We start from the raw sequence: 12,387 nt of genomic DNA on the forward strand, positions 1-12,387 counted from the left end.
AAGAGGAAGGGGAATCTCTTGGAAGATCTCCTCTGAGCAGCCTTTACTCCGGCTAAATGCTTCCTCCAGATCAGATTAGACTGCTCCCCTCATGCCCGGGAGGAATTTTGGACCATTTAGCAAGCTTGTCTGGCACGAAATAGAAAAACAATAGTATTTGCTTTTCACTTCTTTGCAGCACCAGCATTTGTGTCAGGCTAAACAGCCCATCAGTCAGGTTGCTCTCTCATTTTCTCATGTGTACTGTTGCTGCCAAAGCACTCCTGGATATTAGTCAGAATTCCAGAAAACAGGACCATAATTGCATTATTTACAGATAAAACCTTGGCAGAACATAATGAATCAACAGAAGCACATTAGATGCTGCTGCTCCTGTGTTTTGTTCAGGATAATGATGGACAGTTGGGCTGTCTTGGGACAGAGTTCATCCTCATTGTTAATGTCAACACTTTAAGTCTTTGATCAGGTTTTTATGGTTTTTATTCTAGCATACTTTGATGTCAGCCTTCCTGTATTTTTCTTCAGTTCACCCTCATGTTTTTGTTGCCAACGCTGAGAATCTCTCCCTCATCTTTGTGTGTGTCTACTGGCATGGTTACGAGGCAGCATCCACTTTGATAAGTGTAGTTTTTATTTTTTTTATGTGCATGTGTTTGTGCAGTCTGATGCGTGGGTGGGTGGTTGCCTGTGGACGTGGTCAGTACTGTGGGAACGGAGCCTGTCTCATTGATTGTGCAGTGAAATGAAGCCACCCTAACTCTTTCTGTCTCGTCCTCGTGATACCCAGGCTGTCTAATTGGCTGGAAACGGAAGTAAAAACCACTCTTGTCTAACAAACACAAGATATTTCCTTTGTGTTTATCGTGGCTGTAGATTGTTGCACGTACATATCTGTCGTAAGATGAGTTAATTCATGACCTAGGTTGTGTTAGATGTTTGTGTGTTTGATTTGTTTGTTTGTGATATGTAGCTTCCCAAACCACAAATGCACCATGAGAAGTGTTGCATTTCTATCTCCCACACAACACTTTTATCTCCTCACTTTAAAATGTGTTTTTTATTACATTAGGTAAAGAACAAAGTTTCTAACCCAAACCTGCTTGCCATTAGGTACAGAGGACACTGTGACTGATTCTCTGTTCTATGTGTACTTGATAACAAGCCAATATGGACTCAAAATGTTAAAAACTAATAGAGAGAAAATGTGTTGCAAGTCCTTTTAGGAGATAGGAATTGCAGTTACAGTTTTTTGACTAAGCGCATGGACAGGATTGATGGACATGCAGAGTGCAACATACTGCTTCAGGTAAAGTTATGGATTTCATCTTTAAAGTGCAAATCAGTTCCATGTTTTATAGCTTAAGAAATATGTTCATGCTCCTGGCTATGGTTTCAATAAATAATATAGTTAGTTTAGTTCTTATTAAGAATGAACTATTTGTTCATCATTACATGGTAGTTAAACAGTTTGTGTTTTGGTAAGTGGGACATTATAGTTGTCTGTCTGTCTGTCTATTTCCACCTATTCAATTTTTGAGCTGAAAGAAGTAGTTGATAAATCCATTAGTTCATCAATCAACAGAAAGTATTGTCTATTTTTTTTGTAAATTGAATAACTATTTAGAAAGCAAAACATTGGAAATGCAACTTAAAAATATTGGGCATTTCAGTTTTTATAGAACAAAACTGCCAGATGAATCTATAATTACTAATCATTAGCTGCTGTAGAATTCTTCAATTATATATATATATATATATATATATATATATATATATATATATATATATATATATATATATATATATACACACTCCGTTAAATACATGCAGGATAAAATAACACAGGGAAGGTGTCTGATTGTAATTGAACTGACATTATTTTTACCATAATTGACCTCTCTCTATTTTATCTTTTTATTTGAACCAGGAGGAATTCATTTACATCCAACCATCCATTTTCTAAATTCCCTACTCCTAATTTATGTACATCACCTAACTTAATATCATCTGTTTTCATAAGAGGAGCCTCTTCTGGGTTTTGGCCTGCACCTGGTTTACGTCCTCTGCAGCAAAGGTAAATCATTTTTCTCTTGAGTTGTGCATATGTAATTGAATTCATGCTTCAACAGCTAAAGATAAATGTTGTTTGTTTCATCGGGTAAGTGTTCCAAATCAATGATCCGTCTGGTTGTCACACATAATACCTTGCTCTATTATCAAATGATAAGGGGAGACACCTCTCTCACTGCTTTGTCTTATAATTAGCACACAGAGTTGGCAGGAGGCAGAGACCGAGCACAGGGGAAACACAGGCTCCTGGAGGGTCTAGAAGAAGAGATTGCTGAAGCACAGATGTTGCAGAGAGCACAGGTCAGGTCAGAGTGCATTCACCCTCACTAGAACATGAAGATGATGTTAGAGATGGAGTAATATACTGTAGAGAGACAGCAAATCAAAAGAGAGCGCTTCAAGAAAATTACAGAATGGAAGAGGTGCGTGTGTGTCTGTGGAGAGACAAGCTAGAGGTTGGACCTAAAGCAGAGAATTTTTTTTTTAAGCCTAACTTTTACTGCTTCATATTTGGTACAACACAGTATACATTGTGAAACATTTCTTGTTGCTTACAATACACATCAACACAAATCATAAGTTGCAACATATGATATGTAATATAAATTACTATCTGGAGGCAGCATTCATTTACTATCGTCAGTGTGATATAACTGGTTCTTTCAGCCAGTCACAAGAGATTGGGCCGATTTATCCCCAATTTACCCTACCTGATTTTCACCGGAAAAATGTGGTCCAGGACCTTGGGTCAGCCCAGATTACCTGGGAATGGGCAGTTTACAAATCCAACCTTAAACCTCCTGAACTGTCTTATCTTACATCATCACACAATAATCTTATAACATCCTGCAGTGTGTTTGATGCGCCATCGTTTTCAAGTCTTATAGTATGTGCATGTTTGACATTAGAGAGAATAATAGTAGGGCTGCACCATCTAAGGAAATTATGCGATAACATTGTTGAACATCGAGATATTGATATAACGTGCGATAAATAAGATATTAAAGTGTTCTCAGTTCTGCATTTCTGTTACTTTAAGTATTCTGTAAAAATACAACAAATTGCTTGTTGAAGTAAAAATAAATGTAAGTAAAACATTACCAACATTCTATTATTGAACAAATTGAACATTGATTTGAATGTAAAATGTACCTCTAAAAAAAGAGTGACATTATTATATTACATTATAAAGGGCAGTTTTCTACTGAGATTTTCTTTCAACTAGCACAAAAAACCTTTGTCCTTCATGATATGTCGCCGCCTTTTGCAATATGTATATTGCGCCAGTTGATATTGCAATGACAATAAAAATGTGACTGGAAAACTTCTGTAGTATGAGCCCGGCTTTACTGTTGTTTCTGTTATTTCTTATTTATACAAAGCCGTTTGCCCATTCGTTTAATGCTGGAGATTGAACGTTTTCCAGTAAAAGCTAAAATGAGAAATGTAATTGTTAGTTATCATAAATTAATGTCTGCCTATTATTTTGTTTATGTGCCTAGAGGTATTTGTGTGTGTGTGTGTGTCCAGGCTTCAAGAAACCTGCTCCAACTTTCTCCCTCTGTCTTGTTTTCCTTCCAGTTGTCATAGCAACCTCTTGGCCTTTTTAGCATAAGTTACATTGGGGGTCGCCGATCATGCTTATCGCCACAGTCACCAGGGCTTTTTTGTGGCATTAACCTACAATCCCAGCCACTCCACTGTGCTTTCCCTAAGATATTGATGGTGTTGGTGGTGGGGGGAATCCATTGACAGCAGAGTGGGATTTGATTGTTGTACTGCCATTACCTAATTTTACATTATATATTTTAAGTAATGGTTTTTGTAAGTTTATTCTCAGATGATGATACATCTGTTGATCTCTGTGGTAATTAAGGAGCTCACTGAGAAAAATCTGACATACTACTGATCAAGGTCACCTTGGTAACCAAATACCTCTTTGCAAAATATAAGTTGGTGCTGAAGTTGCTGAAATGTGCCAAATGGAGTTTTTTACATCATTAAGTAATCTAGATACGTTCATTCAGTCTTTGATCTCCTCGTATGTAGACTACTGTAGCTTAGCTCTTTTTTTATTCCAGCAATGATCAAAAGTTGCTCTCATCCCAAACAGCAAGTGCTTTAAGGGCTGCAAATGGATAAAATCACACCTCTCCAGGTTTCTTAGCTTCTTTTATCTGTATACATTCTAGTGTAGTGATCAGAATGTCTCAATTGTCTATGACAAGTTCTTGTTTTGTACCTGTTGCTGTCAAGGTCTCTAGTATAGCTTACAATAGACATTGGCTCTCTTTCTTAAAATCTCACTTTTCACACTAAACTGTATTTACTCTACTGTATTTTTCTAGCCTGCTGTATCTTCCTATTTTCTGCAGAGCATAAATAAGGAAAGAAAAGAGGCCACAAGAGCAAATTTCAGATTAAAAAGAGCATTGAGGAGAATGAGCGGTCTGACAAAGGCCAGCAGTGACAGGAGAGTGACAGTGTACACTAGTGTTTCCAATTTTAGTTTCATTACTGTTTCAATACTGATAGATAGATGAACAGAGTCTTTATTGTCCCATAGGGATAATCATTTCCACACATAATTTTTCCATAGAACCACACCACATGTAGAATAAATAAAACATGGGACACATATACGTACAAAACACAGTCCAGTTCGGGGCTCTGTATCCGTGGCCGGATGGAACTAGTATGAAGAATTGATTCAGGTGTTACTTTTATTAGAATTACTTATTTCTTGATTTATGTATTTATGTTTTTTTCAGTTATGACTGCCTAGAAAATAAAAGAATGCTCTTGTTTTACAAAGGGTTTAACCTGAGCAAGGCCATAACCAAATCCAATCAAATTTATTTGTCACATACACAATCATACACAGTACAATGTGCAGTGAAATTCATTGTGTACCTGTTCTGTCTCAACAAAAACAAAAAGAATAAAAGCCATAAAAATAGTACAACACTAGAAACTGAGGTGGTCGGTGGGGGGGCTAGCCCCAGTTATCATTGGGCAGATGGTCAGAAGGGTGAGGACCAGAGAGCCAGGGTTCTCTCGCCTCTGGTGGAGCATGTGATGTGTTGCCAAAGGTCAGGTCTGACTTTTGAGGTTAGCATTGATCAAATCTCCGGCTACAAAGACTGCTGCATCCTGATGTTCAGGCTGGTAGTTAATGAGAGCTCGACTCAATCTGTCCATGCGGTGAACTGAAAGGAGATCCGCTGGTTCAATTGCATGGTCCAGTATCGAGGGTGTTAGCCTTGTCTCAAAGAGGCAGAGGATGTTGCACAATCGCATGTCCCTCTGGAATTAAATTCTGTCCAGCTGCTTGCCAGCGGTGTGCCTTGTGCCCTGTTCCTCAGACGATTTCTAACCCCTGCCTGTTTACCTCAAGGTCTTCTCTGTGACCTGTTGCCAGCGCATCCGTTGTTGTTGTTGTTGTTGTTTTTGTTGTTGTTGTTATTGCCGGCTCTCTTCACAATCTCCTCGGGTCACGTTGGATCGGGAGTGAAACTTTCAGGCAGACGGCATGAGCACAGTATATTTAAAAGAGTCTTTTTGATGTATGTAGATGACATAGCTCAGTTTGTTCTTTTAATGCACTGGTATCGGATTTTTACTCCGTATTGGCCGATGCACAAGATCAGGTTTTGGGAAGTAAAAACTGGTATCTGAAAATTAGCCTACAGTTAGTGAGATAGTGAGATTGACAGGTCCCCAGGAGTGAGTGAAAGAGGAATTCAAAAGAATTAAACGAGGAAATCTCTTATACATTAACTTGTCCATGATTGGTAACAAAACAGAAGAACTAAAAAGTGTGTTCAGAAAGATTAGAGATACTAAGAGACTAAGGGCAAGACCAAAATGAGAAAGGATGGTGGGTGGAGGTGTGAGACAGAGGGAGAGGAAAAAGTGATGGAAGTGAAGAAAGAGGGAATGGAAACAGGCAGAGCAATATTTGGCATTTTGTCTCCCGTTAATTAAATGTATCACATTGTCAGTCAGGGAGATCGAGAGAGTGATTGACAGGGACAGAGAGAGAAGAGGAGGCAGTAACTGTTTAATTCCGTTAATTAAGCTGCTGTTCAAAAAGAGATGGATTGACAGGGACAAGCCAGATGAGGACTATAGGGAAAGACAGGATCCGACATTTAGAGAGAAAGGGGACCATGAGTGGTAGAGAGACCTGGTGGGCGGATGTGAGGAAGAGAGAAAGAAAGATCTGAGGAAAGAGAATGGAGGGAATGAGACGTGGGGGAGGAGGGAGAAAGCAGTGTCAGAAAAGTAGACTGGAGGGGAAGAAAAGAGGGGAGAGAGAGTAATCTTGCATCTATCAATTCATTAAAGCCCATTTATATTGAATTTAAGCTAAGAGACCGATGACAAGGGGCGGAACAAAGGTGATAACAGAGAATAATAAAGCAGATAGAGAGAGGCCACACACAGAGAAAGAGAGAAGCTTTGCGGCAGCTAATTCTGTTACCATAGTGACGATTTAGCATCAGGGCCGACAGAGTGGTTACATAAGAGTGGCCAGTAGCATCCTTTATTATATTTACACACACAAACATCAACGCAGCAGGGTCGTCATCAGCCAGTCACTGCTGTGTGAGTGTGTGTAAGTTATAACTCTGGGGGCATTTAAAAACACACTCTAACTGCACACAAACACATGCGTGCATGCACACACACACTGCCTCCCAGCAGAGTGGAAGTTAAAATTTCACAACGCAGGTTCCATCCTTTAATCTCCAGCTCCTGGTCACAGATGTGCTGCTGTAATCCCTGTGATTAATTACAGCCGTGGTTGAGAAAAACAGTAATAACAGTCAAGCTGGAAATGTGAAACATTTGAAGTACACAATATTGCCCTCAGCAGAGATACGGATGAGTCTGTGTCTTAAATGAATCAACAATGAGCAAATAACTGATTGATAATGACTGTTGTCTTAAAGCCTGTTGATGACATGATGCAGGGCATACAGCATTTATCACATAAATATCTCTGGAGTATTTACCCACTGTCTGATGTTTCCTTTTACTTTTCTTTTCTTTTTTTAAGAAATGGTGCATTATTCATGTTGGACTAGGAAAGTCTCCCACACTACATAATATAACTCTTGGCTAAATTGCCCAATTGTAATGGATTTTAATATCTAGTAGTAGGCAAAACAGGAGGCGCAACACTTGCTCTGTAGAGAAAAATCTATTAATAAGGAGTGAGCAATATAGATAACATGTGCTCTCACGGTGTATGTACATTTTAATCATGATATGGATTCATATAATTAGTATTAAATGTAAATGTTTCAATTTAACTGAGTAACCATTTCTTCATTAAACAACCAGATGGGACTGTGTATTTCAGGCTAATCCTCTGGATTTCAGTTAACAAATGTCTGCCATTTCATGATATACATGTTGTCACTAGACCCAGACAGCAGCATGCTATTCAACACAAGAATCAAAGACTAAAGACAACAACCCACATTAGCTCTCCTTCATATCTAACTTAAACATGAACAAACATTGTTTTCCTGCACCTTAACCTGTTGAACGAGACAAACCAAACACTTACCAGACAAATGCACTACTGACGTCAGTTCGTGGCATGGATGCACTGTAAGAAATAAATAATTTTCTATTATTAATTTTTAATCCATGGAGTTTCCTCAAAGTCGAGAAAAGCAAGTTAAAAACTGTGCATATTCAGTGGGCACACACAAGAAGCAAACACAGAAGCAAGACATTTGTTTTGGCATTTGCGCCAGGCAAGCTATTCTCATTGGATTGAATAGGCACCATCATGGGGATCCGGTTTCCAGGTTGTGTAATACATCCATGGTTTGCAGGCCAAATAGCTAGTTAGCGGCTAAACTGCGGCATATGAGACAGCTTCTAAACATACCTGCAAATGCAGTTTTGCTCCGACTAGGTGGTGGTGTGGTCCTTACACTTTAATACCACAAACAGCGTGCCATCTGCCATGTATGACATGTAGGCTGGTTAGTTTACTTGCCAGCTGCTGTCAATCACACAGACAACAATAATAATAAAAAGCTGTTTACAATACGTTTAATATACAGATTGACATTATTTTTGACTTCAAAAAGGATGACTAAATGTAATTGCATGTAGTATACATGTTCAAATTGTAACTATAGGACATACAACTGACATTCAACAATGTTACATCTCATCAGCACTCAGCTCAAAAGTACATACAGATGAGAATAATGAAAGACAGTCCTAGTCTGACAATGTGGAGGCCAGCCTGAGAAACCGACAACGTGCTCACTGTACGGATAAGAAACATTGCCATCCCTATCACATTCCACCCTCAAGCCAGACTTGCCCCCCTATTATTAAGGACCAGAAATGTGCAGCCTTTTATTTTTCATCCATCCGTTGAGATATTTACAGCCTTTTAAGGGTCACTGGGATGGCTTCAGACTTTTATTTTTGTAAGATGTTATATAGTCAAGCAGGCAGAGTTATATTACGTTCTTTAGTGTCATCATGAGGGGAGTATTTGCCGGAGAACAGAGTGATTCATGGACAAGTGTGTACTGTATGTCCGTTGGGGGGAGTGGGCGACAAACTGTACACATGACATCTCACACCAGGGACCTCAGGGAGACCGTCCAGCAGTAAGACCACAGTCTTGCACAGCTACCCAGAGACCAGCAGATGATGAGTTCCAACAAGGGTTGCAGTAACTCTCTTTTAGGATGAGAAGGAGAACACAGGTAGTCTGGCTCTGCCCTCCTACATACTCCCGCTCAATTGTCATTTCCCTTCAGTACTTCTCTGTACAAATTAAATGTACAAGAGTCTGGTAGGACAAGGCTAGAAGACAGGGAGAAGAGGTGAAAAAAGCTTTTAATTCCAATTTTAATATCATATTCTCGACATTTACTTGTCTTAGGAGATATCAGCAATGTGAAAGGGTGGCTCGTAATTAAAGTCTCCTTTCATTAGTTACTTTGAAATTTGAGTCACACATTCACACAAAGGGAGGCAGGGACTAGGGAGTCTGATGCAGAAGTGAGAGGGATAGAGGGATGCAGAGCTACATTGATAGGTATAATAAGGTGCTCTCTACAAATATCTATGTATGGCGTCTCCTAGAAGTGGTTTGTGTGAACACATTTAATTAAGCATACACAAGCACAAACATTTAATGAGTAAGGATCCATCCTTACTCATTTAACATTCAAATGAATTGCTACTTCCAAGTAGCAATTCATTTGATTGGATTAGATGTGTGTGCAGGCAATGCAAAGTGGAGGACAGGACGAGCAGAGAGACAGAGAGGAAGTGCGACTTGTGGGAAATTAAGACATTCTGGAGGTTCGAGGGCAGACACATCCATGGGTAGAGAGCAACAAGTGAGCGTGGGTAGAAGTCAGAGGTTGTGTGTGTGTGTGTGTGTGTGTGTTTGTGTGTGTGTTTGTGTGAGTGAGAGTGTATGAGCGAGAGAGAGATTAAAAGGTTATATCATTCCCCTGATGATGCTCTTGTTCAGAGTGGGGTCGTTTAACCTCAGACAAAAGAGAGGAGTGGGAAGAGTTAAGAGAGAGGGGGGAAATGACAGAGGGGGAAGGATTTGGTGGCTACGCTGAGTAGGTTATGATGTAAGAGTAGAGATAAAGGAATTAAGGAAGAGGAAGCTATAAAATGGGATTAGTTCTCTTCTGTGTCAGTTTCATTCTTTCATTTATTTCCCCCTTTTCTCTTCCTTATCCACACTCTGAGTCCTCTCCCTTTTTGTCCTTTCATCTCCCTAGTCAGCATGACACTTTGCTTAATTTTGAAATTCAGAGACAAGTGCTACGCCTTCCGCATGAGTTGTTATGAAGCTCTGTCAAATTTCAGCTACAAGATTGCCAACAAGACTATAAAGTATATAGCCACGCAAGCAGCTCTTTGAAGTTGAATTCATGCACAGAAGTGCTTTGACCTAAATGCAAAGATTAGCATGCTAACATGCTCCCAATGCTCAGATTCCAGTGCTGTGACATTTCATATCAATGACCTGGCTGCACACGTCCACTGTTGTGGAAAACACCAGGTTTCACTGGTACTCCCATTGCAGCAGAGAGGTTGTTTTCTACCGCCGCTTCTAAATGATGCTTTGTTTCTGTTTAGTCAGACAGTGACCTTCACCTAGACCAGTTAACTGCCAGACATGTTTCATATTGCAGTATCAAGTGGAAAAACACAAGTGGATGATTTGGCTGAAATACAACACAGTCAAACAACCACTCAGAAACCGACATTGTCAACCTCATTGTGGTTTTAAAAAGGAGTCAGCGGACCATTACAGTCGGTAGGATCCAGGCTCTGGGGACCATGAATGTCCAAACAAAATGTCACAGCAATCCATCAGTTGCTAAAGTAGTAGCCAAAAGCTGACTAACAAAATGCAAACAGTGGCAAGTGAAGGCACCACCCAGAGAAAACAGAAGCCAGATTCACCAGTCTTCATCGATCAACAGTAAAGCCAGACGCTGTTACTGTTACTGTTTTTGCATTCAATGATCTTCTCACATTTATCTTATTATTCTACAAGCTGGTCCCAGTCAGGTGGGAATACAACTAAAACCCTTAAGTACCCTTACAAACAAGCTGCGAATATTCTTAAATAAAAACAAGAATCTACCATCACTGCACCATTGTAAAAAAAACACACAACCTATTAACAGTAAGTTAGTCAGTTAGACAGTTTTTTTCTGTTTTGCAGACATGTGCCTGATGTATTAATTGGTGTAACCGGTGGTGACATATTCCACCAATAAAGCTGTTTTTGTACTGTACTCACACTGGAATGGAATCATGATTTAAAAAAGACAAACGTTAAGGAAAACATTTAATAATGACGCTGTGTTGTGCAGAAGGGATTTAGAGTCCAAATAAAATCCAAATTCACACATACTTAGGGACACATTATTGTAATAAATAAGTGCCTGTGTGGAAAGTGCACATGCATTCTTTGTATGTGTATGTCATCTTGCCTCAAGACTGTTCCAGTACATCTTTTGCCTCTCTCATCCCTTTGGCATCTTTAAATCATCACAGACCAGGCAGTTTTCCAAACAGTTACGTCTTGCTGCTATTTGGAGCAGGGTGTATAGCTTTGTGTGGTTTTATAGTGAACAGTTACTTGAGTCCCGCCAATGATGAGTGAACTAATAATAATTTGAATTCAAACCAACCAACAAACAAGTGATGATATATTACGCTAGCCCTACAAAGATGAATACCTTCTGTTGAGACCTGTAGAATTCCTGGAAGAATAAATTGAGGATTAAATTCGAGGATCACAGTGTCTCTAATCCTGTTTCATGTATCTCCGATTTTTTTGGGAGAGGAGTGACAGAGGATTTTTGGGAAGGAAAGGGTTGAGAGACAGAGAGAGACAGAGAGAGAGAGAGAGATAAGGCAGGATGGATGAATGCACAGAGGAGAGGGGCAGACTGAGTGGGAAGGCGATAAAGTGTGTAAAAAAAGAGAGAAGCAAAGAGAAGACAGCTGCTCTTTGAAGGTGAATTTGTTGGCGAGAGAAATAGGAAAATGTTTTTAGTACAGGGAATAAAATGCAGAGGCAGATGTCATGGAGATGGTGGGGACAGCAGAGGAAAGGTAAAGGAAGAGATGCATAGGGGGGACATTTTGATTTATTGTAACATGTGGCCATAAACATCCTGTTCCTTAAGATAAGTCCATGTATTTTTGGTAAAATTCTGCTATTGTGCTATATTCCTGAGCCTATACACCTCTGCGTTTAAACAGTTCCCTGTCCACCTGGAATAGGTCCATCGGATGATTCTCTTGACTAACTGAACCGAAGTCTCTGGTTTCCCTGCTAGTGTGTTTTACCCATTTTTCTTTGTTTTCCTCTTAGTGGTGCCCTCATTTGATTTTCTTTTCTGTAGGTGGTAGGAGGCGTCCCATCCTCTTGTATCTTTACTTGTTCACTACTGACTGTGCCATCAGTTTGTGTATTTAGTTTGCCAGAGAGGGAAAGAGAAGTTCAGTTTTTCTTTAGATTTAACTAATGAGATTAATGATGGCTGAATTCCATTTAGCTGCCTCACTGTATAGCTTACTGGGACACTTGAGTAGAACCGAACCTGCATTAATGTTATTAGTACCACATGGGCTTTTCTTGCTATCACAGGTCAATGTGTCTGCTGTGAAAAAGGCCTCTTGTCACAACCTAGGCACAGTTAATGTCATTAGTAACATCTAATGCCTAAAAATGGGTTTGAGCATCCTATAGGGTGTTTGTTTAGGTTATGAAATATGATT

Source organism: Etheostoma cragini, chromosome 18 (genome assembly GCF_013103735.1).
Source record: "Etheostoma cragini isolate CJK2018 chromosome 18, CSU_Ecrag_1.0, whole genome shotgun sequence".
In the NCBI taxonomy this organism is placed as follows: Eukaryota; Metazoa; Chordata; class Actinopteri; order Perciformes; family Percidae; genus Etheostoma; species Etheostoma cragini.